This window comes from Aethalodelphis obliquidens, unplaced genomic scaffold (assembly GCF_003676395.1).
Source record: "Aethalodelphis obliquidens isolate GAN/ISIS:26980383/991018 unplaced genomic scaffold, ASM367639v1 scaffold57, whole genome shotgun sequence".
Lineage (NCBI taxonomy): Eukaryota > Metazoa > Chordata > Mammalia > Artiodactyla > Delphinidae > Aethalodelphis > Aethalodelphis obliquidens.
Genome location: NW_020838001.1, coordinates 11,302,583 through 11,328,679, shown reverse-complemented (window position 1 = coordinate 11,328,679; position 26,097 = coordinate 11,302,583). Strand labels below are relative to the sequence as shown.

The window sequence follows — 26,097 nt, the reverse complement described above, 5'->3', positions numbered from 1 at the left end:
CTTCTGAATCTGTCTCATTCCACCTTCCCCTGTGGCCTGAAACCGCCCCCTCCCCCCTGCCCCCCCTTCCTGGCATCCAATCCCTGTGATTCAGCCCGTGCCCTGGCTCTGCCTCTTCTACACATTGGGAAAGTGAGGTGCAGAGAGGTACCTGGTGTGGTCCTGAGTCCAGGGAAGCTCCTCGTCTTTCCCAGAGGGCCATAGGGATCTTTCCAAAGGCCTCCCCTGTCACACCCTTGCCTGGGGTGATAATGGCTCCGTGGGTGGAGCACACTCTGTGTGTACCGTCCCCTACTTTACAGAAGAGGGAGCTGGGCTTCAGAAGGGCACAGACACCTGCCTGAGGTCATACAGCCGGGAGGTGGCAGAGTTCTGTGACTACAGAGCGGGAGACTGAGGCCCTGAGAGGGGAAGGACCTTGTCCAAGGTCACGCAGGCCCTGTTAGGGTCTAGATCCCCAGTGAGGCTGGGCCAGAGCTGGAAGCACTGGATCCCAGGCAAAGCTTTCCCACGGCCCTGGGGTGTGGGTGGGGGGACTGCCTGGCATTTCCTGTTTGGGCAGGACCTGAGTGGGATGATGCGGGGAGACTTCCCGTGGCCCCTCCCCGTTCTCAGGAAATAATCCGGACCCAGGGGCCAGGCCCCCGCCTTCCCCAGGATGCAGTGAGGGGCAGAGGCTGGGAGCTGGTGTCCTGGGTTCCAGGCCTGCTCTCCCTTATTGCCTGTGTATCCTTGTTCCTGTCCCTCCACCCCATCCCAAAGTCTCTGCATCCTTGGGGGGGTCCTCATTCTTAGCATCCAATGAACAGACTCACAAAAGTCCCAGGCCCTCGGGAGTCCCAAGGCTGTGACCCTGCAGAATCACTTCCCCCTCTGAGCCTCAGTTTCCTCCTCTGTCAAATGGAGTCATTGTGGGGGTGGAATCAGAAGCGCCAGCTCAGCACGTTGGAACTCCACATCCCAGAGGGAGGGAGTCATCTAGGTCTCGACACTGACCTGGCATGCGGGTTCCCAGATGGAGAATTGAAGTCGTAGAGGTCAGGGGACCCACGTGAGGACACAGCCAGCTGAGACCTCTCCACTGCCATTTCCTGGGAGGCAGCTATGCAGTGCCAGGAAGAAACACCATAGGGTTGGATACCCCAAGTTCAAACTTCAGGCCTGCCATTGTCTGGCTGTGTGGCTTCAGGCAGGTCACTCTACCTCTCTGAGGCTTAGTTTTTTTCTTCTGCAGAATGGGAGAAAACTAACCTGATGGCAGGACTTAATGAGCTAATTAAGCATGTAAACCACCCATGGCAGAGCCTTGCACCCAGTAGGCCTTCAATTCATGGTAAGTCTTCTTCCCTGGGAGGAGGCTGGGCGAGGTCATCTTGGCTGCATTCAGTTGGGGAAGGGTCAAGAGTCCCAGCTGGGGTTGCTGGGAGAGTGAGGAGCGGTCGCTGCCCCACAGCTCTAGGTAAGCAGGACCCGGCTCCTCTGCATCTCGGCCCCCCTTGGTGCTGCCTCTGCTCTCCGGACCTGACCTGGCAGGCCTTGCCTGCCTCACCCCCCTACGCTTGCTCACTAGTGCTCTTCTCCAACCACACCGGCCCCTTTTCGGCTACTCCATCCTCCAACTCATTGCAGCCTCACAGTTTTTGCACCTTCAGATCTCTCTCCCTGGATCTCCTTTCCCCAGTGTTTTTCCTTCTTTAACAGAAATTTTATTTTTACATTCTATCATTAGATTCTAAAACAGGACCTTGAATCTTTTAGGCATTTAATAAATATTTGGCCCATGAATAAGTGAATAGATTTTGATTTTTGATCTAATATGAGTCTTTGTTTTCTAATAGACCATTCAACCCATTTACATTTATTGTTTACAGGGATATATTTGATCTGTGTCATCCTGTATTTTGTTTTCTGTTGACTGAATGATTGAATGAAGGAATAAATGAATGAACAAAGCAGAGTAAATTCTAGGTTGCTGGGGTGGGCTAGAATCGGGGTTCTCCAAACTGCCCTGGGCCATCCAGGGTAGGAAGAACATGGAACTGACCCTGGGTCCCTCACTCTTGCAATTATTTATTCCACTGCCCTTAGCCCTCAGACAAGGGCTTATCGTCTGTCTCTCCCAGGTGGCCCCCATCCCTTCCCTCCTACCCCCACCTCCCCTCAGGAAGTGCCGGGTTTATGATTCTGGGTTCTGAAGCCAGATCTGCATGCTCATCCCAGATCCCCCATTAACAGGAGGCATGGTCTTGACTTACCTCCCGAGTCTTCATTCCCACACTTGTAAAATAGGGGTCACGGTATTAGCTTCCGACAGTGATGATCGTTGGGGGGATTAAATGAAAGAACTTGGGTCAAAGGGCTTAGCACTGTGCCTGGCTTGGAGTAAGAGCTCAGTAAGCATTAGATTTTATTATTTTGTTGTTGTACCTCAGTTTCCTTCCATTGTAAATGAGGCTGCTTGTCATTTCCTTCTAAGTACCTCAGGATCCTGCCTCAAAGTCTGGAGTTGGAGAGCTGTTCAGTCTACACTCTCTTCTCCGTCTCCCCAAGCCCGCAGACACGATCATCTTCCAGGACTTGAGGGGGTCCACGGAGGCCTGACCCACCACCAGGAACTGGGGAGAGGAAACAATACAAGCTGTAATGTGAAGTTCATTCCTTCCCCCTGGCCACACCAGCATTACCCCATCGCGCAGATGAGGAATCTGAGACTCACTGGCTCATTTAATCCACAGACGCACCCTGAGCACCTACTGTGTGCAGGCTGTGCTGGGCCCTCTCCCACAGGGCTCACAGCTTAGCGGGGAAGACTGGGAGAAAACAACTCACCCTGTAGGATTTAGATCAAGTGCCTTGCCCAGCGCATAAAGGGCTCCCAGAGAACCTACCAGCATCCCCGCTTGTGGGGGTGGGCGGGCGACTGTTCCCTTTCCACAAAAGGAGAAAGCCAGGCCAGAGCGGGGCATCCCGTGCAAAGCCTCCAGCTTCCTAGGGGTGTGGTGTGGCAGCCTTCCTGCCTTTGCATGGCTGGTGCCTCTGCCGGGAAGGGAAGATTCTTCGCGGTCGCCACGGATCCGGCTCTGTGTTCAGGGCGTCACTTCCTCAGAGACCCTTCCGGGATGGGAGGGCAGGGTCAGCGCCCCAGGGTTTCCTCTTGTATAACGTGTGTCCCACTCACTCCCGCGGCTGTCCTCGCTGAGCCTCCTGAGGAGATGCAAACTTTGTGTTGCCCAATGAACCACTGCAGGGTCACACCTCCACCAGGAGACACTCCCACCCCCCCAGAGGTCCAGCCACTTGCTACAGGTGCCCATGGCACCCAGAGCCTCATCCCCCTGCGCCTTCTCCAGCTGCAGTTCTGCACTTTGTTTGCAGGATGACTGCGTTGGTGACTAGCATCCTCTCTATATTTTTAAAATTGTTTTCTTTTTTTTGGCCACACTGCGCAGCATGTGGGATTTTAGTTCCCCAACCAGGGATCGAACCCGCACCCCCTGCCTTGGAAGTGCGGAGTCTTAACCACTGGACCGCCAGGGAAGTCCCAGCATCCTCTTTAGAACATGAGCTCCTCAAGGACAGAGTTCTCTGCCTGTTCCATTCACCATTGTGTCTCCCAGTGCCTAGTACAGAGCCTGGCACATAGTAGGTGCTCAATAACTATCTGTGGAAAGAAGGCAGGAAGGAAGGAAAGAAGAAAGGGAGGGAGGGGTTGCAATTCATTTATCCAGTTTTGCATTTGTTTGTTCAGCAAGTACTTATTGAGTGCCAGCTGTACGCTGGTTCTGGGGAGAGAGTGGTGACAGCACAGAGAGGTGTCCTGCCCTCAAGGCGCTCGCTGACTTTCTGGTCACTGTCAGCAATTGTGATATCAGCTGGTGAAGACTCTGAGGAAAGGTGGAGCCAGGAGAGGGGCTGCTGGGAGGAGGGGTCAACCGAACTGGCAGAGGCAGGGGTAGGCTTGGGGCTCCCCCCACCCCGCCCCTGCTGGCAGATGCTGGGGCTGTCGTAACTGCGGGCAGCTCGGGTTGCCAAACGCCACCACAGCTGCGTCACTGAGAGCCTGGAGGGCCCAGAGGCTGAAGGGGGCTGGGAGGGGCCCCCTCACCCAGGCTGGTTTCAGCCCCGAGTCAGACAGAGCTGGGTCAAAGGTCAGCCCTGTGTCCACTGTTAGTCACTCTACGTAATGTGGCTGGTGGCTATGTGCTGTTGCGGATTGCTTGCAAAAAAAAGTCCAGAAATGATGCATAAGCAGCCACATTCCCACCTCCAAGAGAGAAATGAAACATGCAGAGACCGTGGGAGACCCCACCCTCCCTCCAAAGGTGGCTTCATCCTGAATTTGACATCTGTGACCCTGTGTGTGACTTCACAACGTTACCTTCCTGGGCCTACCTCTGTGTGTCCCTGGGCAAGTCACTTAACCTCTCTGGGCCTTGGTTTCCTCACATGTAAGATGGCAATGCTAACAGTCCCTCCCTCGGAGGATTGGTGAGAATAAACAAGCCATCTGCGTAAAGTGCTCAGATGAGGGCCTGGCACACAGTAAGCGCCACGTAAGTGCTGGCTATGATCATTATTGTCATTGAACACCCAGAAGAGGGGACAGAGGGCCGTCACTTGTGTCAAGGTCACTTCGGGTGGTGCCAGGGTTCACATCAGCGGCTGGCTCTGGAGTGGTGTTGCTCAGGTGCCCAGGCACTAATTCTGGTTCATTCTGTCCCACTTCCTGTTGGGTTTGCCTTTCCCACCAGCTTTAAGAAACCAGAGCCTGTGCCTGGCTTGTTCTCTGCTGTCACCCTGCAGAGGGTGACAGCCCAGGGTCTGGAGACTGAAGGATGGGTTTGTGGAGCGAATGAAGGGGGCTGTCTCCTCATCTGTATGATGGGTCTTGCAGGCCCAAGGAACGAGACAGTGCCTGAGTAGTGTAGGTGCTTTATAAACCCTTCTTTATTTCCTCCTCTCCCAGCTGTACTCCCCTCCCCCTCCCCTCAGGGATAGGCCTGGACCCCACTCACTTCAGGACAGGCATTCTGCTGACAGATTGCTCCCCACTGACTCATTCATTCATTCATACCTTCACACTTCCAACAAATTGGTTGAGCACCTACTGTGCTCCAGTCTCTGCTCTAGGCTCTGGGGATCCCGAAACGAATAAAACATGTAAAAATCTCTGTCTTCCTGGAGCTGATATTTCGTCAGGAGAGACAGCCGTCAGACAACAGTGTGATTCAAGCTAAGATTCACAGGGGCCCGGGCAGCAGGGATCAGGGGAGGCCCTGCCTACCTCAGTCTGGGGGTTTGGGGCAGGCTGTGAGCTCAGAGCAGAAGGCTGAGGAGAAAGTTAGCCAGATGAAGGGTGAGGAGGGCGTTCCAGGGGCAGGGACCGGCCTGTGCGAAAGCCTGTGGGTGAGTGGGCATGGCACTTTGGGGACCTACTTGTGGCTTGGCCTGGATGGAGGGGAGGGAAAGGGAGGGTGATGGGAGTTGAGCTGGAAGAGGCCTGACTCGATTTAGGTTTTGCAAGGTTTGCTCCAGCTGCAGCATGGAGCTGGGATCGGAGGGGTGAGGCTGGAGGTGGGAAGACTGGAAGGGAGCCTGGAGTCCTGTCCACCCATCAGAGGAGAACAGGAGGGCAGGCTTCATGCAGACCAAGGAACCCTGGATGTGCCAGGCGGGGCCTGGGTTTCCCTGGAAACAGGCCCAGGATGTGGCAGCTGAGGCTTCCTCCCTTCTTCCAGGGACCTGGATCAGGCGTCGGCATCACCTCCGTCCACCACAGAAGACAGTTGGGCAGTGGCCCTCTGCCCTTGCACCGCTCACCCCTGTGACTAGCCAGGTCCTTCTGAGAATGGACCTCCCCCCGGTTCCATGTGGCACGACCTCACACGAGGGTGTTCACGGCACATTTACCACCAGCCCAAGATGGAAACAACCCCATGGTGCATCACCCAAGGCCTCGTCAAAACCGCCTGATCCTCCAGACGGCGAACTATTTGGAGCCTCGGGAGAGGCTGGATGGTGAAGAGTTTCGGAGCACAGACCTGGGAGCCCGACTGCCTGGGCCTGAATCCCAGCTCTGCCAGTCACTGCTGTGTGTCTGTCACTGGGGAGGTTCCTGGCCGTGCTGTGCCTCAGTTTCCCCATCTACAAAATGGGGATGACGAGAGTGATAGAACTTCCCAACAGGAGCACTTCACTCTTACGATTCATTCATTAATCCCTGTAAAGCACCTGGAACTGTGCGCAGCACATAATAAGTCCTCTAGAAACCTTTGCTGCCATTATTTTTTTTTCTTTAATTTTTCTTTCTTTATTTTTTGGCTGTGTTGGGTCTTCGTTGCTGCATGTAGGCTTTCTCTAGTTGCGGCGAGCAGGGGCTACTCTTCGTTGCCATGCGTGGGCTTCGCATTGCGGTGGCTTCTCTTGTTGCAGAGCACGGGCTCCAGGCGCACGGGTTTCAGTAGTTGTGGCTCGCGGGCTCTAGAGCGCAGGCTCAGTAGTTGTGGCGCACAGGCTTAGTTGCTCCGCGGCATGTGGGATCTTCTTGGACCAGGGCTCGAACCCATGTCCCCTGCACTGGCAGCCGGATTCTTAACCACTGCGCCACCATGGAAGCCCTGCTGCCATTATTGATCAGCAATCATATTAACATTATGATTATTAGCAGCAGTAGTGGTAGAAATATTGGATTAATCCAAGGGAGAAGTGGCAGGACAGAACGTAAAGTGGGCTGCCGGTTGCAGAAACAGGCAAGAATAACTAGATAGATGTGTGTGTAGACGCTGAGCTCCTAGACACTGAAAACATTCGATTTGTCTGGTTGGGGAGTGGGGACCTGAGGGGAGGAGGGGAGGGACACTGACTTTTCACTCTATGCATTTTACACCCTCTGTGCTCTTTGAGCTGTGTGTGTGTTTCCTCTGTGCACTTGTATATATATTCAAAACCAAACATGCCAGAAAGCAATTCTGCGCGAGGTTTCCTCCAGGAAGGCCCCAGCTCTCCCCCCTCCCCCCCGCCCACCCTCTCCATCCACCCCCGCATCCTGGCCTGTGTGTGGCCCAGCCTCCCCGCTGCTGGTTTTCAGAGCTCTAGGCCCTGGAGCAGGTCCGAGCTGGAGTGCCCTGCAAGAAAGGGGGCTCCTCGGAGACCCCCAGAGCGGCCTTGGCTCCGGGTGGTGCAGGGTGTGGGGTTGGGGGGGGCTCCCGACCCACTGACTGGAACTCCGAATACTCCCCAGCCTGGGCCGCTAATCGCTTCCAGATTGGCGGGGTCAGGGCCAGGGCCGCCGCCGCCTGGCTCCATAAACAGCCCGTCGCTCCAGATGGCGGCTGGCTCCAGCCTGGCGAGCAGGTTCACGGGGGACTGGGGGGTGGCAGCAGGTGGAGGACCCCCAGCCTGCCTGGTTGGGGTAGGGAGGCCCCCGCCAGCCGGCCCTGGCTGCCGCTCATCCCTCTGCCCTGAGTCAGGATGCTGGGCCAGAAGGGGCTGTAGCAGTTGAACCCATTGCTCGGAGGAGAGAAACCGAGGCCCAGAAGGGGCAAGGGACGGTTCCAGGTTGGTGGTTGACAGAGGTGTGAGGCAGGGGCTCCTGAGGGTTGACCCTGGGTTTGCTTGTGTCTGTGAATCCAGCACACAGTTGGGGGCGCAGTAAAGACCCAAGGAAGGAAGGGAGGAAGGAGAGCAGGAGGGAGGGAGGCATTATGGCCTCTTGGGTTCAAATTCTACTCGGCTTTTAGTCCCTGAGGGAATAAGTTAGTTTTGCTTTCTGGGCCTCAGTTTCTTCATCTGTGAAATGAGGATGGCTAGAGCTCAGACCTTGCCGATTGCTGGAACAGTGACCTGGCTCTCGTGAACTTCCTGGCAGTGCGGGCTGTGTACGTTGCAGGGGCTCAGTTCTGTCTTTCTCTCTCCCTGAGCCTCCTTTGATTCCTGCTTCTCCTCCCCCGCCCCCCCCCCCCCCCCGGGAACACGAAGGCCTCCTCTAGGAAGCCACCCTGGCTTCCACTCAGACCTCTTCCTTTGTGCCAGGCTTTGTGCCCTTCCTGTGGCCTCACTCACAGAGCCTCCCCAGCGCCACGCCATGACTGGTACCTGTGCTATCGCCCCTCTGGCAGATGAGGGCACGGAGGGTCAGGAGGTACCTGTGTTGTTGTTCCTGCCCCGTCATGGAGGCAACAGGACGTAGTGAGGGCCTCGCCGCCAGGAAGATGCAGAACTCGGTGTGACTGGAGAGGATTCACCTGGTCTGAAGTCAGGTAACGTGGCTGCTTCCTGCCCCCACTCACCAACCTCTTGGCACATGAGGTGAGGACCCCGGCCTGCTGCCCCCAGGCAGGTAATGGGTTGTGATCCCTAGGGAAAGGAGTGTGGAGCCCTGGCCTGGAGCCCAGGCTGGCCCTGGATGTCCCTTGGGTGGCTGGGCCGTAGCCTCGTCAGCTGAGCAGGGATGCAGCTCCTTGAGTGAGGGCTGAATCCCCCATTTTCACCATCTTAACCCTCGTACCCAGCACAGAACACCCTGAGTTCAGCTTTGTTGAATGAGTGACTGAGAAGTCATAGTATCAGGCATTTATAATCCAGGAACTCTTCTGAGCAACTGACTGAGGGTAACTTCCTTTTTATAAAATTTAATTTAATTTTTTGGCCGTGCCATGCAGCATGCAGGATCTTAGTTCCCTGACCAGGGATCGAACCTGGGCCCCCTGCAATGGAAGCGCAGAGTCCTAACCACTGGACCACTAGGGAATTCCCAGGGTAACTTCTTTAATATTCCCATAACCTGCTGAGGGAGGGACTATTATAATTTCCATTTTACAGAGGACAAAACAGAGGCTCAGAGAGGTTGAGTGCCTTGCCCAAGGTCACACAGCTGGAGGTGGGATTTGAACCCAGGTCTTCTAGCTCCAGTGCACACACTCTCAGCCACCTGCTTCCCCTCCCAGGGCAGCAGTGAGCCTGAAATGAGCTCAGTGCCCCGCACATAGTAGGTGCTTTCCCACGGCCCCCACGCCCGCCTCCATCGCCTGGTACCTGGATTCAGATTTCGGCCCAGCCTCGAGGTCAGCGGCCCGTTCTGCCCTGTGCCGGGAGGAACGTTCGTGGTGGCCTCGTCCTGGGTCCGAGAAGAAAGGCAGCCTTGTGGGCGAAAGGTGAGCTGCTGGGTGGGCGCGGGGCTGTTTACCCAGTGCTGGGCGTGTGGCTCGGGGTGGCGCCACTGTCAGCCGCGCCGGCTGCCCCAGGCCTGTGCTGGCCTCCAGATGTGAGCTGGCTCCAGCCGGCCGGGCCCCCCCACCCTGTGCACAGAGGGGCTTTATCAAAAGCGGCTGTGAGGAGGCCCGGGAGGCTGCCTGGCTCCAGCCTGCTGGCTCCACGCCCCGGGCCTGCAGAAGCCCAGCGAGCGAGCTAGAGCTGCTGTGCCCAGGACTTGATCTGCTCCACCGCCAGCTCCTCTGCTCTGCTCGGGGCCTATGGGGGCCCAGACGAGGGGTGCAGCCCTCTGTTCCAGGAAACTGAAGCTCCAGGAGCAATCTGGAGGGGTGACAATGCAAGAAAACTTCTTTGAAATTAATTTTCTACATCCCTGAGGGGAAAGGTAACCCACACAGAAAACAAAGTACAAAACCCAGTTAAAATTCAAGGGGTGCTAAGTGCCTAGCAAAGTGAAGACACTCGTGGGAAGGATAAATTGCAGGTTCAGAACAGCAGTTCCTGTGAGCCGGGAGGAAAGTAACTGGGAGGGGTTACCAGGGTGCAGTTCTCTCCATAGTGTCTTTCTTGGGTTGTGTGGTGAGGATGTTAGTCTTTATGTTTTCTTTGTTGGCCTGAACTCTTTTGTATTAATAAATAATAACAACTGGAGGAAAAGAAAGAAAGAAAAAACCAAGACTTCTTCCTGCTTCTGACCCTTAGCCCTGCCCCTGTTAAGAGTGTCTTCCGGTACTTTCCAGGGATTGTCTGAGAATCCACAAACAACTCCACATCTCTTCCCGTTCCTATGTTGTTTTCCTATGTTGTTTTTGTTTTACAAATAGTATCAAGATATACATTGTACAGAGCCAGGCTCTTCACAATATATTCTGGGCACCTCCCTGCAGCCTTGTTCTTTTTCACAGCTGCATAGTATTCCATCCTGAGAAGGCACCTCAGCTTATTCTCCAGGCTCCCCTTGATGAACTTTTAGGTTGTTGCCTGTTTTTGCTGCCACAGACCATGCTGGGGTGGACCCCACCCCCATCCATGTCTTTGGGGACTTAGGCAAGTATTTCCTTTTTTTTTTTTTTCAGGCAAGTATTTTCTAGATGATCAGCTCTTAGCAGAATCTCAGAGGAGTCCTATTTACTCTCCTGAGAGTCGTGCTAATTTGCCCTCCCTGAAGTTTGTTTCCTTGTGTCAGCCCACCAGCGATGCTGCCGACAGGAAACTGAGACCCAGAGCCAGTCGGCTGTTCTGTGGGGTGAGCAGGGGAACAACCTCACAAGGAATGTCTCCTAAAAAGAGACAAGTCAAAACACCCCTTTCTTGGTTTTGTTTCCTTTTGAATGCAAAAGAGAAACATGTTCACTGCAGAAACTTTAGAAAATAAAGAAAACCGCAAAGTTAGAAAATAAAGCCTCCCTCCCCTTGACAGCCACCCCCGCCCCCACCCAGCCCGCCACCAGGGGCTGGATGCAGACCAGGGTTTGGGCATCGGGGTGGGCTGGCTTCCTCTCCATCCCTATGCCTGACTTGCTGTGTAACCTCAGGCAAGTCAATCAGCCTCTCTGGGCCCCTGCGTTCTCATCTGTAACTGGGGCTACCAAGGGCTCCAGCCTTGAAAGGCTGCTGTGAGAATCAGATGAGATCACGTGGGTAAGGGGCGGCCCAGCATGCCACGCTTCCTAAGGGGAGGCCGTGACAAGTTCTCCCCGCACCTGTGCAGCCAAACCCAGGACTTTCTTTATATTCGGATTTTTTTTTTTTCCGCTGCACCTCAAGGCACGTGGGATCTTAGTTCCCTGACCAGGGATCGAACCCGTGCCCCCTGCAGTGGAAGGACAGAGTCCTAACCACTGGACCACCAGGGAACTCCCCAAATCCAGGACTTTCTCATTGACCCTCCCCCTCAGTGAGCTCTGGTATTTTATTCCTGCTCCACCAAGGCCCACAGCCCAATGAATCCCAGGACCCACACGTCCAGACCCAGCTCCATTCCCACCCGACACAGATCACACAGTTCCAGCCTCTGGGCTTCCTGGACCCAGTGGCTCAGCCAGAAAACCGCCATCCAACCTGTCAGCACCTCCTGTCTGCTCCTACTTCAAACTAGATCCAGAGCCAATGGCTTCTCCCCAACACCCACCACCAGCTTCCCAGGCTGGACTGTCGCGGACCCTTCCTCACAGGTCTCCTCACTTCCCGCCTCGCTCCCTGATAATCTCTCCTTGCAGGCTAACAGGGCTATTTGCCTCCCACCCCTGGGGGACGTGTGGTCATGTCTGGGGACATTTTGGTTGTCACAACCGGCAGAGGGGATGCTACTGGCATCTGGAGGGTGGAGGCCAGAGGGGCTGCCAAACCGTCCTCCAGTGCCTGGACAGCCCCACGACTGAGAACGATCTGACCTCAACATTAATAGGGCTGAGGATGAGGACCCTGTGTGAGATCCAAATCAGGTCTGTTCTGTGCTCTTACCTTCCATGGCTCCCACCCACCTCATCCAGAGAACAGCCAGCATCCTCTCAGCGGCCATAAAGCCCCATGGGACATGCTCTATCTCCTCCCTTCCCTCCCGCCCTTGGCTCCAGCCACATCAGTTCCTCCCTCTTCCTTGGACCTGAAGACAACCTCACACCACAGGCCTTTCCTCTGCTTTTCCCAAATGTTCTTTCCCAGACATCTAACTTCCCTCCTCCCCTTCTGACTCTCTGTCGAATGTCACCTCTTCCAGGAGGCTGCCCTGATTTCCTTATTTAATATCTGCCGCTCCCTGAACCCTTCTGCCTTCTTTCTCCCTGGCACTGGGTCCCGATATCTTACTGATTTGTCTGTGTCTGTCCCCCAACCTAGAACACAAGCTCCATGAGGGAGAGACAGGGCTGGTCTTATTTACCACTGAGCAGGTAACATGACCTCCAGCTCACAGTAGGTGCTCAATAAGTGCTCATGGATTGACCAGTGGACCCTACCTTGCAACTTCCTGATGTCTGGGCAGCGGCTGTGGACAGAAGACCCGGATGCTGAAAGCTGGCCCCTGGAGGATTGGAGGCCCAGAAGGAAATTCCCTGAGGCCATGGGCTGGAATTTCCCACATCCCTGCAGCCATACCTCATCCTGATTGCACTAAGGGGTCCCCTCACCAGGGACAGCAGCAAAGATGGAGGAGACCCCACAGGCAACTCCCCAGCCACCACCAGCATTCATGGAGCACCAACTGTATGCCCCACTCTAGACTGGGCAGCATAGAGATTGTACCCCAGTGAATTCCTGGGGGCCAGGGGCGGTCACTTAATCACCTCACTGTCTCCAGGGCCTAGTACTGGCCATCCATGTATTCAAACATTACGGAGCACCTACTGTGTACCATTGACTATGCTGAGTGCGTCTACCAGATAATTTCCAGACAGTGGACTTATGGAGAAAGTCCCTGCATTTTTCTATCAATGCTTTCAATTATTATTATTATTTGTTTACAGAAAGCATTCTTTTTGTAAATAAATAGACTTGAAGAATCCCAAGTTAAAAAAATACAACCCTACCATCTACTGATGCTGGGCAGAAATTTAGGGGGCCTTGGGCGCCCAGAGTGGGCCCCTGTGGGGTCGAGGAGGCTCCCAGGAGGTGAGTCCTGAGCTGAGGCCCCAGGTCGAGTATGAGGGGACTAGGAGTGGGGAGGAAGGCCACTGCACAGACCTGGGGGATGCAGCGAGTCGGCTAGGGGGAGGCTGATGGTCTGGCCCCAGCCCAGCCGAAGGCTCCACCTCTGGCCGTGCGTGTCCCGAGTCCAACATTTCCTGGTGGAGTTTACTGCACCATCATTTCTGTAATTATCTGTTTCTGTCTCTCCCCAGCCCACCTCTGAACTGGAACTCCATGAGGGCTGAGCCTGCCCTGTCTGGTTCACTACTCTGTCCCCAGGGCCTGGAGCACACAGTAGGTGCTTGTAGTGAGTTGAATAATGTGTCCCCCCCCAAATTCACGTCTACCCAGAAGCTCAGTATGTGACCATATTTGGAAACAGGATCTTTGCAGATATCATTAGTCCGGGATCTTAAAATGAGATCATACTGGACTGGGGGGCCCTTAAGCCAGCAACTTGTGTCCTTATGAGAAGAGGACACAGACACACAGAAGGCCACGTGAAGATGGAGGCCAAGACTGGAGGGCTGCGTCTGCAGGCCAAGGAACGCTGGGAGCCCCCGTGAGCTGGAACAGCAGGGGAAGATTCTTTCCTAGAGCCTTCAGAGGGGGCATGGCCCTGCTGACACGTTGATTTTGGAATTTTCCAGAACCATGGGAGAATACCTTTCTCTTGTTTCAAGCCACCAAGTTTGCAGCAATTTGTTACGGCAGCTGCAGAAAATACATACAGGTTCCTCGTGTGGATGATCAAGTGCACAGAAGAATGAGCCGCGAGCAGCTCGGCTCTGGTGGGTGGTCCAGGGCCAGTCGGGTGTGGCCAGATGGCTGTTTGCCCTCATCCCTTATGACTGGCTTTGCAGACTGGGGTACCTGCTTGGATTTCGGGGTGGAGGGAGCTAGAGGCCGTCCAGCCAGTGAGGGGGTGGGTGATGTTGAAGTCGTCCAGCTAAAGTGACAAGGAAATCGGGTTCTGCAGGTGCCACCCCCACCCCATCCCCAGAAACTCATGTCCACACCCAGCTTGGACACCGGGGGCTGAGGTTCTGGGCACCTCACCACCCATGATGCTGATGCCTTTCAGATACGCTGCAGCCGGCGCTTGTCCCCACTTCCTGGATATTCCACAGACTGTCCACCCAAGGAACTCTCAGCACCGTCCGTTAGAGCTCAGAGCCTAGGACGTTGGGAGGGAATTTGTCCACCTGTCTGCCCTTAGTCCCTCTCACTGTGGCCTCTGGAATGAGGGAGGCGGCGAGATGCAAAGGAAAGAGCCTAGAACCTGGCTCTGTGCTGAGTGATGGTTGAGCGGCTGCTCTTCCTTGAGCCTCAGTTTCCCCATCTGTACTTGGGGGAACATCACAGGCTTCATGGAAACTGCTATGGAGAGTGCATGAGATGAAGCCTGCCCCGGGCTGGCAGGGCACCTGGCCCACAGGTGCTTGCTAAGAGGAGTGCGCTTGTGGTCCTGTTCTCCCAGAACATGGCCTCAGATCCTAAAGGGGTGATTAGACTTTCCCTCAGATCCTTTCAAAGCCCAAGCCCTGCCCCGTGGCCTGTCCAATGGCCCTACAAGACCACCCCACCCCCGAGGAACACCATATCTTCAGAAGGACCAAGGCTTGGATTTCATGCCCATAAAATGCCTGAAATCAAAGCAGGGCTCACAACAAGGAGGGTTTTGAAGTTGGCTCAGGACAGGAGGGGGGTGTGAAATCCCCAGGGGTCTTGGCCCTTCTCTTGGGATCCACCAGAAAGCAGGGTGTCTAGGGCCCAGGCAGGAGGGTAGTGGCCACATACAAGGGGCACCTGTCATTTTAGCAGTGATCTGAATTCCAACGAAGACTTAATCATCCCAAGTTTTAGAGAAGACAATTGGGAAAACCCAACTGAAAAAGCCCATTTAGTTGATGTTAGAGGCAGTGAGAGAGCCAGTGGTTGACAGGTGGGGACTTGGGTCTTGAAGCGAGCGTTCCAGTCCCTGCTCTGCCCCTTACTGTGTGACATCAGGCAAATTGCCTAACCTCTCTGTACCTCAATTTCTTTTTATTTATTTATTTATTTATTTTTGGCTGCGTTGGGTCTTTGTTGCTGCGCGTGGGCTTTCTCTAGTTGCGACGAGCGGGGGCTACTCTTTGTTGCAGTATACAGGCTTCTCACTGTGGTGGCTTCTCTTGTTGCGGAGCACGGGCTCTAGGTGCGCAGGCTTCAGTAGTTGTGGCACACGGGCTCAGTAGTTGTGGTTCGCGGGCTCAGTAGTTGTGGCACGTGGGCTTAGTTGCTCCACGGCATGTGGGATCTTCCCGGACCAGGGATCGAATCTCTGTCCCCTGTGTTGGCAGGCGGATTCTTAACCACTGCACCACCAGGGAAGCCCCCTCAATTTCTTCATTTGCCAAATAAGGGATAAAAAACAATCCTTCCCTCAAAGCGTTGGGTCAGGGCGACCCGAGTGACTTTATATGACATGCTGGCCCAGCCCTTGGGCATGTTATTATTATTTTTTCCTAACGACACAAACATTAACTTCTCCCAAATTGAGGGTCTACTGAGCCAGCCCCTTCACAGACATCGTCTCACTGAATCTTCCCACAGCCGCTGGAGGCGGGTGTGCTCCCACAGCACAGCTAGTGATCAGGAAGATAAGGACACTTGCCCAGGGGTACACAGCTGGGGAGATGCGATATAAACCCCAGTCCTGGCTGCATACTCATACTCTTAATCACTTCTCTTTAAAAAATAGGACAAGCTAAAGGGAAGAAATACACCCGCCACCCCCATTGTTCACACAGGCTGGAGCAGTTTCTCCTCCCTGGTACCGCTGACATTGTGGACTGGCTGGCTGGCTGGCTGCTCTGGGGGTGCTCTGTGCCCTGTAGGATGGTTAGCACCGCTGGTCCCTACCCATCGGATGCCAGTAGCACCCCTACAGTTGTGACAACCAAAATGTCTCCAGACACTGCCAAGTGTCCCAGGGAGGGGGCAGCCCCTTGTCCAGAACTGGTTGGAGTAAGGGTGTTAGAATACTGGAGTGTTTCTTTCTGGATTTCTTTTCCTACATTCACACACACACACACACACACACACACACACACACACACATGGCATTCTTGACTGCTCCTCAGATTCAAGGACCCCTGCGCCCTTCCCTAGGACCCCCCAGGGGTCAGGACTGTAGCAGCTGCAACTGACTTGCAGCCCGGCCATGAAGCAGATAATCCTGAGTTGCTCAGACGCCCATTCGAGCCCCCATCATCCACTTACCAGCTGTGTGTCTTGGGCCAATGGCATCCCTCTCTGAGCCTCAGGGTCCCTGCCGACCCCCCTCCTCCCGCACCAGGGCTGTGCTGGCCTCCAGGAACTCGGGCCAGGAAGGTGCTTGGCTGTACCAAGTGTCCAGTCACGGGTGCCGCTTTTGTGATTAATCTGAACAGAGCTGTGTTGGGTGTGGAGACCACCACACACAGCCCTTGCAGATCCAGCCCTGCCTGGCTGGTGTCTGCCTCCCTGGGCCTTGCTCAGAGCCCCCCAGGGTCACTGCTCTGCCAGGCTTGAGGGTCACATATCTATAGTTTCACAGGAAGCACTGGCCTTGGGTAAAAATGTCACAGGACGTCAGCCTAGTGGATCCGGTCCTGGGCTGGGAGTGGGCAGGGAGGTTAAAGTATTCCTCCTGGGGCTGGGTTTTTTCCGGGGGGACTCAGGGCTCTGAGTCATGGCCTGTGGTCAGGCTGAGGGGACTGAGGCTCAGGGGCCAGCAAACAGCCCAAGGTCACCCAGCATTGTCAGCATCTCCCACCACCTCAGGGCCTTTGGGAAGGGTGGGGTCAGTGGAGACACCATGTGAAAAAAACACACATCCTCTAATCAATGGCACACAGTGTCAGCATCCACCCACTTCTTACTTGCTCTCCTGGGAATGCCCAGGGTGGTCCCATCCTCCCCTCCCTACCTCCCTACCTGGGGTCTGTCTCCATCTCTTCCCTGGTCCCCTGTTCCACCCTTGCCCCATGGCCTGCAGCAAGAGGAACTCCGTGAAAACCTGAGTCACATCTGTTTCTCCTCTGCACAGCTCCCATCTCCCTCAGAGGAAAATGTGAATCTTTACAATGCCCTGCCTGATCTGTCCCTTGTCTCCTGGACCTCATCCTCTCCCTCCTCCCCCTCACTCACTCTGTATAGCCGCACTGGCCTCCTGCTGTTTCTCCAATAAATAAGGCATGTTTCTGCCTCAGGGCCTTTGCACTGGCTGTTTCCTCTGCCAGAAAGATTCTTCCTGCCCCGCACCCCGCTGTCCACATGATTCAATTCCCTACCTTTTTCAAGTCTGTATTCAAATACCACCTTCTCAAATATCAGGGCTTCCCTGCCCTACTCCTATCACCAGCACTCCCCACCCTGCTTTAGTTTCCTCCATAGAATTGATCACCAACCAATATTCTACATAATTGAATTTTCACTTGTTTATTGTTTCTCCCTGCTCCGTACACCATTACCACACCCAGAATGTCAATTTCATGAGGGCAGGTGTTTCTGCCTGTTCTTCTCCCTGCTGTATCCACTGGGCCCACAGTAGGTGCTCATTAAATACTTGTTGAATGAATAAATGTGGAAGCGTGGATGCTGAAGTGTCCCTGGGTTAACTGGGAAGCTCCAGGGAGCTCTATGGTTTGAAATCACCCTGTAAACTGTAGAGTGCAATGCTCCCTGACATCCATGGCTGGGTAAGCATGTTCTCAGGTGGGGTTTGTGAGAAAGGGGCAGCTGGGGGTCCTGGGTGTTTACAGTCAGATTCCCAGAGCTGGGTGATGATCAGGGGCCCAGACAAGAGGGGGAGGCATGGGGGCTCCTGGGTCTGGCTTTAGGCTTCTGACCACAGTGTCAAGTTTGTGGAGTGAGAAAGGTCAGGAAGGCAGTGAGAACAGTGTGGCCGGAAGTGGCCAGCCCCGTCTTCTGGCCTGAATTATCTGGGAAGAAAAATAATCACATTCCAAAGAACCCATGGCTTGGGCGCCGGAGCCACTGCGGGGGCTGAGGGTGGGGTGCAGGGCTGGCCTGGGCAGGTGGTGGCCCTGCCTGAGGCTCAGAAAAGTCAAATCATCAGCTCAGGGTGACCCAGGGGTACTAGGATTTAGACCAAGCTGGGGGAGATGCCCCCCAATTGTGAATGGCTGGGGCATGGTAGCAGGGTATGACTCCTTGGGAGGGGAGACCACTGCTCTAGTCTGCAGTGCCCCTCAGGGACTCCTGGAGCTGGCTGAGCCATCACTTCGTTCCAGGCAGTGTTCATTCCCATCCCCCAGGCCCTGGTGGGGGCAACTGGGCCAACAGGGGCGACCGCTATGCTACAAGACACAGATAGAACCTGAAAGATTGGACAGCCCTTCTTAGGATGGTCCCAAGGCCCAACCTGGGGAGGATGTTGGTGATTGATAATAATAGTAATAATAATCGCTATATTGTGTTTTAGACACTTTCTTGTACTCTCATTTAACCCTCACATCACCCTATGCGGAGGCCACTATCATTCTTCCCATCACAGCTGTCCTCGAGGGTCTGAGGGGTCTGCCTCCATCTCATCCTCCTCACTCCTACAGCCGACACACTCACATACTCTGCTCCAGCCACAGTGGCCTCCTTGATGTTCCTTTCTCCCACCGATCTCATGCCTGCCTCAGGACCTTTGCACCAGCTGCTCCCTCTGCCAATTCTTTCTCCAGTGAGCACTCAGCTCAGATGTCATTCCTTAGAGGTCATCTCTGACCACCCATGTAAAGCAGCTCCCACCCTTTCTCCTCTCTACCACATCAGCTCACTGTACTGTTCTTTTCTTTTGGCCACGCCACTCGGCTTGTGGGATCTTAGTTCCCCAACCAGATATTGAACCCAGGCCCGGCAGTGAAAGTGCTGAGTCCTAACCACTGGACCCCCAGGGAATTCCATCACTGTACTGTTCTTATTGTCCTGATCCAGTTGTGAAATTATCTTGTTTATTCATTATTTCTTTACTCTCTGTCTCCCATGCCTGGAATGACGGCAGAGATTTTCTGTCCTGTCCATTTCTGCATCCCCAGTGCCTGGCACAGAGGATGCCCTCACAATACTTGTTGGACGAGCAAGAGTCAGACAGACAAGACAGATGTATCCTCACTCTGTGTGCTGTTCATGACTGGATGTGCCAACCTTGCCACCCTTTAAGAAAGATCTCATTTCATCCGGGCTGGACCCCAGCCCAGGGCAAAAGTGGGGTGGGGGCTTCTGTAGCCCCCAGATCACTGCCTTCCTCTGAGGAAAGGCCTGATGTTCCTGGAACATCCTGCCCACCCCGGCCCAGGGAAGTCAGATATCAGCTCAGCTTCCCTCTCCACCCCACACCCCTGGATAAACCACGTGGACTCTGGCCCAGTGTTTAGGCCACAAAAAAAGTGGGCTCAAGCCAGATTGGGGGGTGATACCTGGGGCTGTGCAAGGGCCTTTCCAGCCAGAGATGGGACTGGAAAATTTCCAGCCAGGCTGTGTATGAGGCCAGAGTGTATGGGGAGAGGCCTGTGACCAAGCTGCTGACACCAGAGCAGAGGCAGCTAGATTTGGGCAAGCCCTGGGTCTGTTCATTCATTCATCAGCTGTTGCCTCCCCAGTGCCCGGCACAGGGCCTGGCACAGCACATCCATGTGTTCACTGATCCATCCTGGGGTGACATGTATCTTCCCACCCCAGGGCCCTTGCTCTTGCGGTTCCCTTCACCGGGAACTGTCCACTCTGCCAGGTTCTGGGCACAGAAGCCCCTCCGCACATTTGGAGTTACCTCCTCAGAAAGGCCCTCCCTGCCCATTGCTGCCTTCCCATCCCGTGCTCTTACTGGGGTATTTCAGATACGTGCTTCCTGCTTTGAAATGACATTGCGAATTCACTTTGTCTCTTCTATTCCAATGTTAGCTCAAAAGACAGGGACTTTTGGTTTGTTTTGTTCTCTGCTGTGACTCCAGTACAGAGATCAGCACATAGAAAATGTTCAATAAATGTTTGTTGAATAAATGAATGAACGAACAAATCAGTGGATGAAAGTTCCACTGGGAAAGCTCGGGGATAAGGTTTGGCTCCTAACCCAGATGTAGGAGGTGACCTGTAAACTGAGGCCTGAAGGAGGAGGATAGGGTGGGCAGGCGAAGAAAGGAGGGGACGTGGTTTTTTCTCAAAATGCCTTTCTCCAAGGGAGAGTTAAAAGGTAGCTTGGAGGTAGTAACTGGTGATTAAAATTTAAAAAGCCTTTAATCCATTGACACCATAAAAATTGAGATATTTTACTAAATCTTTTTTTTGCGGTACACGGGCCTCTCACTGTTGTGGCCTCTCCCGTTGTGGAGCACAGGCTCCGGACGTGCAGGCCCAGCGGCCATGGCTCACGGGCCCAGCCGCTCCGCGGCACGTGGGATCCTCCCGGACCGAGGCACGAACCCGCATCCCCTGCATGGGTAGGCGGACTCTCAACTACTGTGCCACCAGGGAAGCCCAAGATATTTTACTAAATCTTGATGTCTGGCTTTTCTCTCAAAAAACTGAAAGATGTGGCCAACCTGAGCCCTCCTTCCTGAGGCAAAAAGTTCAGTTTCCCAGTTTGTAGCAGCCCTCATCAGGCCCCTGAAGCATTTGTTGGCGACCCCTGAAGCCAGAGACCGCCTTGGCATCGCTGCAGGACCCCACCATGAACACCCAGGCTGGGCGCCATTGGCGACGGCCTTCTGGACCGTAGCTCAGCCCGGGTAAACTGTGGCTGGTAACGCGGGTACACTGGGTCCTCCAGGTAGGTATGGGGTTGGGCGGTGGTTGTGCATCCCCTCCCCGGGTCTCTTGCAGGCTCCCCCTGCGCCAAATGCACACACCCAGACGCCTGAGCGCCAGCTCAGAAGTGGTGCCTCCATACCCAGAGCTCACATCTGTTCCCTCTTCCACTCCAGCCCTGCCCAACCCCTCCAAGCCGGCGCATTAGTCTGCAGCGCGCGAGCGCCCTCTGCTAGCGCAGAGCGGGCGCGCAGACCTGAGCCCAAACCGAGAACCCCGGCGCCGGGAGACCTGGGGAGTTTCACTTCGGTGGAACGGGGTGATTTAACGGTAGCTTAAAGGGTTTGCTGTGTGCCAAGGACTGTGAGAATCTCACTACACGTAAGACCTCATGTAATTATTAGAACAATCCTGCTGGGAGTTCCCTGGCGGTCCAGTGGTTGGGACTCCTTCGTGAGGGGAATTAAGACGCCTCCTGCTGCGGGGCGCGGCCAAAAAAAAAAAAAAATCCTATGAAGTGGATACAGAGAGGCTAAGGAAACTGCTCAGGGCCACACAGCCCGTAGGCGGAGCTGGGGTTGGCGCACTTGACTCCGGGTCATGCGCTGAGATCCCCTGAGTTAGAGAGATTCCGTGAAGATCTCACTTCCGTTCCCTCACTCGTGTCTTCAAACTGCCACGCTCCTTAGCCATTCCACCTGTTTGTCCAGCCCACAGTCCACTCAGTACATGGTGGCCCACCGGGACTCTTCCCTCATCACTGCCGACGGCCTGGAGAGGAAGGCCGAGGCCCCGCTCTGGAGAATAATTCACGTGCTCACTGAACACATTCCGACTTCGTCCCAGGCACTGCCCTCGGCACTGGAGACAGATCCGTGGATAAGCCAGATGAGGCAGCTACCTGCATGACGCCCATTCCAGTGAGGGAAAGAGGAATAACTAACCCAATAAATCAGCTTGTTAGATATTAATAATTGCCAGGAACAAAACACAGGCAGTGAGGACAGAGAGACGGCGTGGCTACTTCAGATGGGGCCCAGCCTCTCTCAGGAGGATACGCGTGACCTGCATTCCAAGTGATGGGAGTCAGCCCCACAGAGCCGAGAGGGAAGACATCCTAGGTGTGGGAAGTGGCCTGTGGGGGATGGGGACAGAGCTGAGAGCCCTGGGAGGTGACGGGGACTTGGGCCAGGAAGATGGTGGTAGACATGAGAACTGGCTCTTGGAAGCAAGAGGTTTCTCAAGTATCAACTTAGTGCACTGGCCAACTTAGTTGGCACATGGTCTGCACTTTTCAAAGCCCTGCTGGGGGCAGTACACATCAGAACACAGAACACACACCAACGTCACCCAGGCAGCTCTGGGTGGTGTCAGGAAGCCACTCTGCTGGCCAGGTGCCTATCTTCAACCCTACTCATCCATGGGACGCTGGAGTGCACAGGCCTCGAGGAGGGACTGAAAACGTCCCCAACTGACCACAGGGAAGGGTTTCTGATCTGAGCTACTGTACCACAGGGTCCTCGGTGGCCGGTGAAGGTGGCCACCCATCAGCTGACCCTGCCAAGCCACACAGAGCCATCTGTGTATGCTTCAAATGACCGTCTGGGCAGCGAGAACTCCTTTATGGAAGGCACCTTTACAGATCAGGAGGGAAAAGTAACAAAGATGAGAGGGAAAAAAGGACTTTTCAACTCAAGAAAAGACAGCCTCACACATAAGAAAATGCACATGAAACTGAAATAGCATGTTCAGCTCAAAGATGGGCTGGCGAAGAAGTATGAGCATAGAGAAAGGGAGAAGTAACCTGTCCTGCATTGTTGGTGGGAGGAGGCAACTTGAAAATGACAAAATTAAAAATGCCCACGTCCTTGGATGGAGAAGTCCACTTCTGGGACTTTGCTCCACTGATGTAGGCGCACATGTGCCCTGAGGCTGGTGAGCAGCAGCAAAACGTCAGAGGCGACCTCAGCGTCACCCGTAAAGCCCTGGTCACTGGGGCTGGCACACTGTGTACTGGGTGCTCAGCAGCTGTTTCAGAACTACAGGGCGGTTCCCTAGATGCTGCTCTGCAGGGGCCTTGAGAGGTTCTGTTAGAGAGAAAAAGGTCTGGAGCAAGAGCAAAGTGGAGGCCACATTCCCAGTTACATTAACAACAACAACAAAATACAGTGGGTGAGGAGAGGGGGAGGGGGGCACGGCTTGCACATGCGTGCTTGATGTCAGAGGGACCCAGATACCCAGGGCTTCACCTTGAGAGGATGGGTCAGAAGCGGCGGGAACTTCATCTTCCATTCTATTCCCTTGTGTTGTTTGAAATACAGTCTAGGTTCATGTAGTCTCTCTTTAGTAAAAATTAAAATGGGGTCTCCAGCTCAGATTTCTCCTCACAGTGTAAGGGGCAGGTTAATTTTTTTAGCAGGGGATGGGATGTGGTCTCTGTCCTTCACTGCCTGGGTGGCTGCCACCCCTGTCCTTATCACAACTGACAAGACACCCTACTTCTCGCCAAACCTAAAATGGACACTTTTACGCCTTAATGTTTCTGGAACTGGGACGTTCCTTACGATCAGTAGCGTCTTGCCCTTGTGATTGGCAGCATTTTTTTTCTTGGTAGTACATAAAATAATGGTGCATCTCACAGCGGACGGCATCTCAGACTCAATGAAATGTGGGTCTGTTTCCCGGGGATCCGGCGGCAGCCCAGTGTTACTTGGCACCTTCCACCTGGGCCACAGGTAGTGCTGCCCACGCTCTGGGGACCCACTGCACGTCCCTGAGCAAAGCTTCCAGGACTGCAGGCCTCCCAGAGGTCAAAGGCCACCAAGATGACAACCCTGGGAGGACAAGATACAGCTGGTGATGGAGCCTTATGTTTGGAGGCCTCAGCTGTGACCTGCAAGCTGCGATGTACTGTTCTACATGGGAATGGAAAAAGTGTATCAGTTTGACACACTAATGTTGGGAGACTTCACATAAAAATCTGTATCAGAAAGATTACACCTAAAATTAATATATTAATAATACTGTAAATCAACTATACTCCAATTAAAAAAAAAAAAGATCCGGCATTCACTCAGCCCACATCCCCAGCACCGAGGAGCACCTTCATCAGACATGTGCCGGAACCCCAAAGATATGGACAGTGCCTTCCTGTTCACGGTGCCAGGCAGCAGCAGCGAGGCTGGCACTAAGTGCAAAGACGTCCCCTCTTCCAAGGCCACCTGCAGCCAACGTGCCAACAGCTCTAAAACACAGCAGCCAACTTTATGTAATCGCCATGAGAAAGCCTTTGAGGTACGCCCAGGTGTCACCCCTATAGCTCAGAGCCATGTGCTGCCCATAGAGCCCACCCCAGTATCTCATTTCTCACGTGGAAAGAAGAGATGCTTTCACATGCTGCCCTTCCTTAGAATGTTCTCCTCTGCTGAAGTCCTTGACACCATGTCCCAAGTCCTTCACGGGGTTCTGTGGATCAGGCAAAGGCAAGGAAAGGGAACGTGACTGAGTGTCCACTTGCCATGGGGGGGAAGGGCAAGAGGACAGGCAGGGACTGGCTGGTAGCCAGACAGAGGAGCAGACACTCTGCAGGGCCCATGCCGTTGACTCAACACAATCCACGTTGCTACATCACAACCGGAGGCAGGGGTGGCACCTCCACTCGAAGGGCCTAAGAACTTTCTCAGCAGAGAAGCAGCTCAAGGGCACTGCCCTCACCACAAGGTCGTGGTCAGAGGTCACGTGGCAGTGGAGACCCCTTGCTGGTTTGCTGTAGGTCAATCAGAAGGGGTGTGCTTCCCCCCAGCATTGTCAGGTCACTGTGAAGACCTCTCCGCTCCGTGCAGTTCTGCACAGTGAAAAGGAACAGTGGAAGTATTTTCTCTCAAGAGCAAAGACCTGGCAGGAGCTGGGGATCGGAGGCCACCTGGCGAAAGAAGTGCTCTCTCTGCACCTCAGACGAGCGCTTCTTCTCTGCCCTAAGTTTAGGCTATAAACTTAAGACCACCTGTGAACGCACCAGCAAAGATAAGGAGCAAATCACACGACATATGTGTGGGACATAACCACAGACCAAAGGTTCAAACGGTTGTCACAGAAGGTTCTGGTTGAGTTCCTGAAGCTCTAGGCCCAGTTCCCTGTAGCCCGCTAAGAGGGTAACAGGTGCAGAGTCTCGGATTTCAGATGGGACTTGTTTCCTCTCTGGAAGTCACTGCACAGAAGAGCTGCCGCCCTGACTCTGCTTTGGGGCTTTCCAGTAGAACTTTGAAATAATTCTAGAATCTCCCGTCTTCTTTCTCCCTTGAGAGAACTGACTGAGGGTGAAGAGCCCACAAATGTCTCCGGCCCGATCCCCTTTCAGGGGAGCCTGAAAGGCAGCAACTCGCTCCAGAGGACAGATTCGTAAGGACCATGTGGCAGAAATTCTAGCAGCACCTTCTGGAGGGTGGCGTGTTAGGAACAACCCGATGCCCTCCATGAAGTCAGGTCCGGCCCCAACGGCCACAAGGGATGACCCGGCTCCTGGCACAGGACACCAAGGTGGTGCCTACTGGTGGCTGGGACCACAGCAGAAGTGCAAATCCTAAGTAAAAACAGCTGCGACATGTTCCCACTCCTCACACAGGAGAGGGTAGACAGACTGTCAATCAGATCAAAACTCTTGTTTCAAACACTAGAAACACATGGGAAAATTCTATTTTCTTTTCCAACCAGAAGACAACTACCTCCAGCCAATAAGTAGGTACTAGTGGAGACTTAGCAGCTAGGGTCCCACAAAGCTACTTATAATTTTTTAAAAATTAATTAATTAATTTACTTATTTTTGGCTGTGTTGGGTCTTCATTTCCATGCAAGGGCTTTCTCTAGTTGTGGCGAGTGGGGGTCACTCTTCATCGTGGTGCGCAGGCCTCTCACTGTCGCGGCCTCTCTTGTTGCGGAGCACAAACTCCAGACGTGCAGGCTCAGTAGTTGTGGCTCACGGGCCTAGTTGCTCCGCGGCATGTGGGATCTTCCCAGACCAGGGCTCGAACCCGTGTCCCCTGCATTGGCAGGGAGATTCTCAACCACTGCGCCACCAGGGAAGCCCCCAACAAAGCTAATTAAATCAAAGGAAAGAGGGGAAACCACAACCCTTTTTTTCACTCAGTCTTTTATGGCAGGGGTTGGCAAACTATGGTCTATGGGCCAAATCTGGCCCACTGCCTGGTTTCGTACGGCCCCTCAAATGAAGAAAGATTTTTATAGATGAACATTTGCAATAGATTTGGTAATAAGGAATACTTTGAATCCCAATTAAATGTTATCCCCTAAAAAAAGCATTTCATTCTTCTTAGTATACTTGTAACATTATAAAAACTGTACTCAATGATGATGTTTTGAATTTCATCCAAAAAATTGTGGAAATTTGTTTTCTCTCTTGTTACATAAATACTCACGTAATTTCTTTGATTTTGCCTCTTGGACGATAAAGCCTAACTATTTGGG

The 26,097-nt window shown here is 53.9% G+C and overlaps 1 long non-coding RNA gene and 1 other non-coding gene across 3 annotated transcripts; both read right to left on the bottom strand.

Annotated features, from left to right (window-relative positions):
- Window positions 1–255: 255 nt before the first annotated feature.
- Window positions 256–25,476, bottom strand: LOC113609605 (uncharacterized). 2 transcript variants are annotated; one of them, XR_003428718.1, is made up of 5 exons: window positions 25,430–25,468; window positions 23,987–24,081; window positions 9,034–9,531; window positions 2,889–3,204; window positions 256–2,615 (listed from the first exon to the last, which is right to left on the bottom strand). It is a non-coding gene; the product is annotated as an uncharacterized LOC113609605 (long non-coding RNA). The 2 variants fall into 2 exon arrangements; XR_003428717.1 differs by having other exon boundaries at window positions 23,987–25,476.
- On the bottom strand, window positions 8,676–8,748 carry TRNAG-UCC (transfer RNA glycine (anticodon UCC)). The gene has a single exon. It is a non-coding gene; the product is annotated as a tRNA-Gly (tRNA).
- Window positions 25,477–26,097: the final 621 nt, after the last annotated feature.